Source organism: Gracilinanus agilis, chromosome 2 (genome assembly GCF_016433145.1).
Source record: "Gracilinanus agilis isolate LMUSP501 chromosome 2, AgileGrace, whole genome shotgun sequence".
Taxonomy (NCBI): Eukaryota; Metazoa; Chordata; class Mammalia; order Didelphimorphia; family Didelphidae; genus Gracilinanus; species Gracilinanus agilis.
In genome coordinates, this window is record NC_058131.1 from 55,262,747 (window position 1) to 55,271,861 (window position 9,115).

Sequence of the window (9,115 nt, forward strand, 5' to 3'; positions counted from 1 at the left end):
TCTTTCTTTCTTTCTTTCTTTCTTTCTTTCTTTCTTTCTTTCTTTCTTTCTTTCTTTCTTTCTTTCTTTCTTTCTGTTTGTCTGTCTGTCTTATTCACCCTCACAGAGGTTCTTTGGCTATCTGAAATCAAGCCATATAGCATTTAGGTCTAGAAGACATTAGAGACCATCTAGTCAGTTATACGAAAGAGGAAACCTAGGACTGTAGAAGTCCTGGTCCTGTAGCTAGTCAGTGGCAGAACCCAAAGTTCTTGACCATATCATCTGTTAGACAAAAGAGTTCTGGATTCCCAGTGAGAAGAATTGAGTTAGAATCTGGGTGATGTGAAGCTACTCAACTTTTGTGGGTCTTGGTTTCCTCATCTGTAAAACAAGGGGCTTAAATTTTTCCAACCTAGTATTTGGGTTAGACTTCTTATTTTTAAATAAACCATAAGAAAAACAGATTAGAAAATCATCTGGAGCCCTTTGGGATTGCTGCTGACATACAAGCTAGAACAGTGTGAAATATGGAGTGGTATGTTTCTTTAGTAATTATTTTTACTAAGGACAGAGCTAAGCAGGCAGAGAAGCAAAGGCCCAATGTGATTTGGAAATGGAGAAAGTAAAAGCAAGTCCATCTCGAGGGGTGAGTAAACACGGCTGGGGATTGGGCTTCACTCTGTTGGGGCCCTGTTTTTTCACACCTTCACCAGGACTAGGTGTGGAGGCCAGTGTAAAGTGTGGTCTTGGTTACTGACCCCCCCAAAGGGAACTAGCTGTCAAGGGGCCCTCTAGGAAAACCAAAGGCTTTAGCTGGGAGGCCAGCTTTGAGGGGCTGTGTGAGGGAGTGTTAGGTAATCAGAGAAAGATAATGAATGGGGGCCTCATGGAATGAATGCTAGGCTAAAGGAAATCTTGATAAAACTGTCTGATCAGCATTTAACCAGTTGAGAAGGAATGAAAGGAAATGCCACCAGTTTGGGGCAAGGGGAGAGATTGTTAGGGATTTTTCAGCTCTGCTTTTGCTCCCCTGGGTGACTGAATTTGGGGTCCCTTGGGGGGATGGGAGCCTCTAGAATCCTAATATTCTCTGGACAAAAGTCTCTTGTGCAATATTTCTGGTTTTTTTTTTTTTTGCATGAATTTGTCTTCTACTGTTACATTAAGGAAATCATCTCAAATTCCTTGCATACTTTTCATTCCTAAAGAGCCCAAGGCACCAGATAATGAACAGTGATTCCATGCTGACTCTGGTGTTGGGGTTATTGGGTGTCCCCAGGAAGCTTGGCCATCACTGATGACAAAGCAGTGTGGGGGGCAGACTCATGGAATATCCGAGCTGGATTATTTGTCAGTCGGTCAGTCAGCAACTTGGTTCTCATAGATTATTACAGCTGAAAGGGATCTTTGAGATGATTACTTCCAATCTCATTGGACAGAAAGGAAACTGAGGTCCAGAGAGAAGAAGGGACTTGTTCAGGTCATTCACAAGCTAATTGATGAGCAAAGAGAAGGCAGATTGTTCATTCCCCACCTTTGTAAGGCTTGTGGACAATCTCTGATGGACCCGTGAGGCTAACCACAAAGGTTATGTGATAATTCTGGGCTGTATCTGGGAAAGCTTGGCTCTGGGTAGAGAGACATTTCTCATTACCCCTTACTTCTTTGTCTCCTGGAATCCTAAACCTAACAGTAAATCAGACAATTCTGTGCTCCCCATCCTACTTTTAATAAGCAATGGGAAGAAGGGAAGGGGATAGGGGGCTCTCACCTCCTCCAGTATCTTGAGAATGTTCTAAAGACAATCAACAATCTAGTTCCATCCTTCAAGTGTATTTTTCAGTAAAAGGTTGGGAAATCACCTAATGTAACTCTTCTGCTTTCTGGCAATATTATACCATCCCTGAATCATTTCCCAAAGATAGTTCGCTTGTCTACCCTCCCCTTCAAAACGTCCATGGAGAGATTCTACAGTCTGCCTTGAATTTCCTTTTAGGAAATTTGCTGTTACCTAACTTTCTTATTCTGGCAATTTTTTCTCCCCCCATCAAGTCCTTTTCCAGGAAATTGAGGTAGGGGGGAGGGAGTGGGATTGTTTATATGGGTTATTCAAGTTAGATGATGTGATAGCATAGAATTAGGGAAAGTATACTGAGACCAGATGACATTTCAAAATAGATTCTCATCCTTTTTGGAGCCAGTGCATAGGAACAAACACAATGATTTCTGATGCTGTTGAGAAAGAAACAATATTTTAAATGAGTGGGCCCGGGGAGCCTGTTTTTCATAATAACCTTCCCCCCAAATCAGTTTCTCACTTTTGTTTCCTCGCCAATTTTCTAAATTTATTTTGCTGGAGAATGAATAGTGCTGGGGTGGGGTGGGGGGGCATCCCTCCAGGGCTCTCTGCTTTTCGCAGCCAACATTACACTTTGGGCAAGTGTTAAGTGAGAGTTTCTAGCACTGGGCTTCTTAGATTAGTACTTAGAGACTGTTTGTTGTCTAGTGAAGGCCTCAGGTTAAGAGGTATTCACTTAAATTCCTGAGAGTCTGGCTGTCCATGGGTGAGAGAGAGTCTCTCCACTGGAGATGGAGTAAAATAAGGATTTTAAAGGAGAGATGGAGGTGTTTATTGTATGCCTTTGCACTTCCCCTGGTCATTGGCCCAAAGCCTTGACTATTCCTTCAAGTATGTGCCTTCAGTAAATTCTTAGTGCAGATGAAAGGCCCTTATATTGGAAAGAGTTCTAGGCTAAGATTCAGCATCCCCTGCTCTGCTATTGACAATGACCCTCAGTTTTCTCATCTGGAAAATGGAAGAGTTTGTTTAGATGATTGCAAACATCTCTACCAGCTCAGTATGATACAGTATGATACAGAGGTTTTTTTTTGTGTGTGTGTGTGTGTGTGTGTGTCTGGGATTCTGTCTGTAGTCTGTTGAAGGCTATGCCTCTGCAGAAACTTGACTTTAAATGCATAAAGATACATAGGATTATAAAGGAAATCAATGATATTAAATATAATTGTTAAAATATTTTTAAAAAACAAAACTCTTGGGCCTTAAGTTAAAAATCCTTAGTAGTAGAAAGAGAATTGATCTCAGATTCAGAAGAATTATCTTCAAGTTCCGAATCAGATATTGATTGGAAAAATTACTTGGCTTTCTCTTCCCCTTCTGTAAAATGGGAATAATAAAAGACTTATCAAGTCTTAAAATGCTATGCAACAGTTAGTTATGAGTACTTCTGGAATGGCAGTGTGGTGTCATGGTTAGAGAGGAGGCCAAAAAGACCTGGGTTCAAGCTCTGCCCCTGACATGGACTGAGGATGTAACTCTGGGCAAATAATTTAAACTCTCAATGTTCTTGTCAACTCTGTACAACTATACATTGAACAACACTTGGTACTCTGTGTGTATAAAGGGGTTTTCCTCATTGGGAGTTGCCCTTATACAATGAAATTACAGGTTGATATCCAAAAGGGGAAAAATAACTCATTGCCTCTCTCTGGATTGTTATGAGAGGGGAAAAGGAGAAGGTAAACACGAGCCATCATTTCTGTTCCAGTCGAGAAGCAGGAGTATTAGAATTGGTTGGGAAAACATTTTATTTTTGTTTAGTCATTTCAATATACTTTTTTTTTCTGCCCACTTAATTGTGGAGACAGCTATGCCCTTGCTTAAAACCAGTCCTTTTTTTCTTGAGAGTCCTCACAGCCCTTTAGCTCTCCAAAAAAGAGTCAGTTTTGGATTGTTCCACATTGTCTCCTTTATCTCTGTTGTCAGCAGACCCATCATTTTTTCTGGCCAAGGAGCTTGGCCCACCTCTCCACCCCTAAGACTCCCGCAGGGTCCTAGGGCAATCCCAGAGGCTTTCAGGTAAACAGACACTTGAAACTCTTAGCAGGGAGCTGATAATAGAAGGGCTTTCTTGCATCAATTGAAAACTGTGGCCAGTTGAAGACTCTAGGCTCAGCCACTTCTTTTTGGGTATCCAAGTGTGTGAGTGGAATTAAAATCTTAATGAGGGCTGACAAGCCAGCATTAGTCTCTAAATAGGCTTGAGCAGCACTCCCTAAGCTAGTTTATTTAAGTTGATAATGCAGCTAATCACAGCAAGTGATTGTTGAGTTGGTGCTAGCTTGAAGGGTCTGGGTTTGGGGGAGTGGGGGTGGAGGAGAAGAATCCTGCTTAAACAACTTTGTTTTTGGATAAGAGTTGAAGTTAAACACACACACACACACACACACACACACACACACACACACACACACACACACACACCCCTAAATTGTGTCTCTCTGAAATAAATTTCTCTGGCTTGTTCACTTATTTCAGTCTTATCCAACTCTTCACGATCCCATTTGGGACTTTCTTGGCAAAGATTACTGGAGCGATTTGCCATTTCCTTCTCCAGCACCTTTTACAGATGAGGAAACTGAGATAAACAGATTTAAGGGACTCTCCCAGGTATACATAGCTAAGATCCTGGGATTGTTTGCTATTTTCTTTTCTAGCTCATTTTACAGATGAGAAAACTGAGGCAAACAGGGTTAAAGGACTTGTCTAAGCTCACACAGTTAAGATAACAAAGTCATTCGCCATTTCCTTCTCCAGTTCATTTTACAGATGAGGAAATGGAGGCAAATAGGAATAAGTGACTTGCCCAGGATCATACAGCAAGTAAGTGTCTGAGGTTGGATTTGAACTCAGGAAGATGGGTCTTCCTCCCTCCAGGGTTAGTGCTCCATTTACTGTACCACCTAGTATATTTTCCCTCAACAGGGAGTCCAGTAGAGGTTGTTAGTAGACTGTATTTCCACACTACTTGTTTGGTGAATAAAGTCATTTGGCATTCACTGTTACCTAACTTTCATATTCTGGCTATTTTTCTCCCCTTACCTAGTCCTTTTCCAGGAAATTGAAGTAGAGGAGAGGGAGTGGAATTGTTTATATGGGTTATTCAAGTTAGATAATGTGATAGCATAGAATTTAGAGCAGGAAAGGAACCTAAAGAGCATGTCTCTCAAATCCCTTATTTTATAGAGGACAAAAGCAAAGTCCATGGAGGAGAAATGACTCGAGGAAAGATACTATGGATAACATTTAGTCCAGCCATTTCATTTAACAGGAGACTCCGTAAACTAAGGGGCTCATGACCTTTTTGCTCATCCTTGACTCATTTTGGCTCAGCAGTGCCAGCCTGGATTCAGGAAGACTCATCTTCCAAAGTTCAAATCTGGCCTCAGATACTTATTAGCTGTGTGTCCCTGGGCAAGTCACTTACCCTCATTTGCCTCAATTTCCACATCTGTCAAGTGAGCAGGAGAAGGAAATGGCAAACTACTCCATCATCTCTACCAAGCAAACGCCCAAATGAGGTCCTAAAGACATGACCAAAACCACTGAACAACAATGGACCTCTTTGGCAGTCTGATGAAGCCTATGGACCCATTCTCAGAATTGTGGCTTTAAATGCATCAAAGAAAATACGTAGGACAACAAATCGCTTATTGAAATATAGTTTTAAACTAAAAGATTAAGTGATTTGCCCAATATCCACATGTAGTTAGCGATCGAATGAGGTTTTGAACTCAGGTCCTCGGATCCTAATCCAGACACTGCCTATCAGCATAGGGTAGTGACAGGAGGGTCCAGAAACTGGGATTTTAGAGCCAATTCTGCTATTGATGTCATTGTGACCTTGGGCAAGTGACCTGCATTTTTGGGTCCTTATGTCCTTAATTTGTTAGGGTAAGACCCGATTATCTCTTCTGGCTCTAATTGCTCTAGGAATTCCATAGTTTACATATTTATAATAGCATGATGGTGATTCAGACAGAAGCCTCCTTAGAGAAAAATGCACAATTAGTGAAAAAGTGCGGGGCACCCCAGGAAAGTAGATCATTTAAAGATAAAAAAAGGAAGCATAAAAATGCTTATTTCTGGAATTTACATAGTCAAAAGAAATTATATGGAAGCTGAAAAACAAAATTGCCCTGACAGAGGAAGTTGATATCTGTGGTTCCTCTTGGCTTCTTTCTTGAATAAGACATGGCTGTATCCAACGTTTATATAACTCATATAATGTACCCGGTACTATAGTAAGCACTTTATCATTATTATCTCATTAAAATAATGAGATTTAATAATCCCTTACAACAACCTTGGGAAGTAGGTGCTTTTTTGGGGGGTCTTCCTTTTATAATGAGGAAACTGAGACAAATCAAGATTAAGTGACTTAGCCAGAGTCACATTGCTTCGAAGTGTCTAAGGCTGGATCTGAACTCATGTCTTCTTGCCTCACTATCCATTGCACCAAGCAGCTGTAGGAAAACAGCTTTTCTTGTGTCTTAGTTGCTCTGGAGGCACGGAGAGATGTTAGGACCTTCCCAGGGTCACACAGCCAGGAAGCACAAGTCAAAAACTTCTGTTGTTTTACCACTAGATTGTGCCCATAGAGTGGGTGTACCTGAGTTTCCTGGTGTGCCGGGCTAGTGATGGCACCTCCATTTCTTCCACCTCCCTTTCCATCCCCTCCCACCCAAGGAGGATCAGAAGGGGCTTGTATGGTCATAGACTGATGTGATCATTGCATCAGGACTGGGGCTGGATGAAGCCTTTTCTTTCTTTGGAAATATTTCCAAGACTCCCCAGTATTCTGGATTAGTGGGACTCAGAGCCTGGCCACCCTGCCTTTGGGTTGTTTTGATTGAGACTCAGTATGTAAATAACAAAGGCAGGAAAGACTTTCCCTCTGAAATCCAGTGAATAATAGCTCATTCCATTCTCTATGGGTTGAACTTATCTGGATGTAGACTTGGGGAGGGAATGGGGGTTCAAAAGAGAAGATCCCTACTTGTCCAGGGTTTTTCTAAGGGTCAGGGCTGGGAGATGACTGGAAATGGTGAATTTTTATCTCCTGGCAGCCAACGGGAGCTGGGCACTGCAGTGGCAGCAAGCTTCGGGGAGAGTAAGAAGCCGTTTGTTGGCTGGTATTATTTATGGCGCAGCCGCCTGGAGTGAGGACCTTGTAGCTAACTTAGACACACAACTACCGCTTTCAGACTTTACAATCCCTGAAGGTATTTGTGTATAAAAGAGACCCTGTCACGTTTACGTATGTTTGATTTATTCGATATCATTCATTATCCTTTTCTTTGGAAGGCTCAGACGGTGAACCGTTTGGGGGGCACCAATGCTTACTTTTTCATTGACTTTAAAAGAGGAGAAAAAGGATCCCTTCTCCTGTTGAAAGCTTTGTTTCTTTAGTCTTGGAATTTCATAGAAATATTCCTGATTTGGGAGTCACTAAAAAGGGACTCTAATCTGAGCTCTTCTGATTTCTCCCCGAGTGACTCCCAGGAATAACTTCTAATAGCTAATAGCTTGCATTTAATTAGAGATTTAAGGCTTGCCAAGCACTTTATAAATGATATCTCATTTGATTCTTGATGGTAGGTGTTACTATTGTCCCCATTTTGTACATTAGGAAACTGAGGCAGACAGAGCTTAAATGACTTCAGGCCCAGCTACCTAGCTGCTTCATTTGTAGCAAGCTCTCTTTCCCTCTTGAGGGCTGTGAATAACTTCACTGTGAAATGAAGAGATTGGACGAAATGCCCTTTAAAATCCCTTGTGGTTCCAACATTCTGTGACTATATACTTTTCTCTTCCCCCGGCTAATTTGAGGGGTTATTTAAGTATCCTTCATCTTTTTGTTATCATGGATCTCTTTGGAAGTTGATAGAAACTCTTTCTTGGGAATCATGTTTTAAAAGTATAAAATAAAATGTCAGGTTACAAAGAAAATCAATTCTGTTGAAAAATATGGATCAAAAAAGAAACAAAACAAAGGAAGTTCATGAATCTCAGTTTAAGAACCACTTTCTATTAAAAAGTTGGTTTACAAAGCCCCAAAGCATAAATCCTTATTATATTTTATATTATTATGTTTATCATAATATATTTATCATAACATATTTTACTACAATATGCTTATTATGACTTTTTTAAAAACCAACTTTGGATCAGAGAGGGAAAGGTTTTTTTTCCCTCCTACTAGTTGCATGTTTCTTGGGAATCATCGTACCAGTAACTACTCTTGGCCCATCATGTGGCTTTAAAAATATTAAAAGTTGGTTCATTTATTGCATTTTCTTACACTTATCCTGCCATTCAAATTTTTTTCCTATAGGATTTTTTTCTTTCTTTTCATTTTATTAGGTTAATAAAACTTGTTTTCCAAGCTTTTGGTGGGGGAATCCCAGGAGTGCAATCATCCTTGATGTCAAATTCATCAGGTACCTAATGAAAGGACCTTGGAGGTCTCTACTACATCTGTACCTGAAGTTCTTGGTGTCTCATAAAGGTATCGACTTTGGTTACATTATATATTTTGTCTGTTGGTTTCCCCAGTTTTTCTGGCCAGATCCACAGCTTTTTGGATTTTATTTTCAGTTTACAATGCCGCAATCCTCACCCCCCCCCCCCACCTCATTCCCTCCAACCACTCACAGACTCCCTGAAATAAAATGAAGTTTCTTTAATAACCTGGACTGGAGACTTGTGGAAAGGAATATTTTAGAACATTCTAGCAAAAGGATGATGGGAAATGCCTTCGTTCTTATTAGAGAGAAGAATATGGGCTAGTGGGCAAATAAGACATAGTTGATTAGCAATTTTAAATGGGAAGTTTGAGCTGAAAAAAATATCTTCCCTTCTCACTTCTCTGTGACTCCCTTTCAGTGTGGTCAAATACTTTTTTTTCCCTGGGGTTTTAAATTGATGATGATGACGGTGAAGAAAGGGTTATGTCTGCCTGAGGTAGGTGGGTCAGCTTGGCCATAGGAGGCAGTCAGTCTCTCTCCCCTTTCCAGAACATTTTTCTCTCTTTATCATGGCTTTGCTCCCCTTCTCTACATATGCACATTATAGATGTTCAACATTTAGCCCATCCAAGTCTTGAAAAATCAGCTATTCAGGGCCTCAGGAGAGACATGATTTCATAGTCAGTTAATCAGTATTTGTTAAATGTTTATTATGTGCCAGGGATTGACCTAAACTCTGGAAATAGAAAGAAAGACAGAAATCAACTCCTGCCCTCCTAAAACATTCCAGGTATATAACGATAGA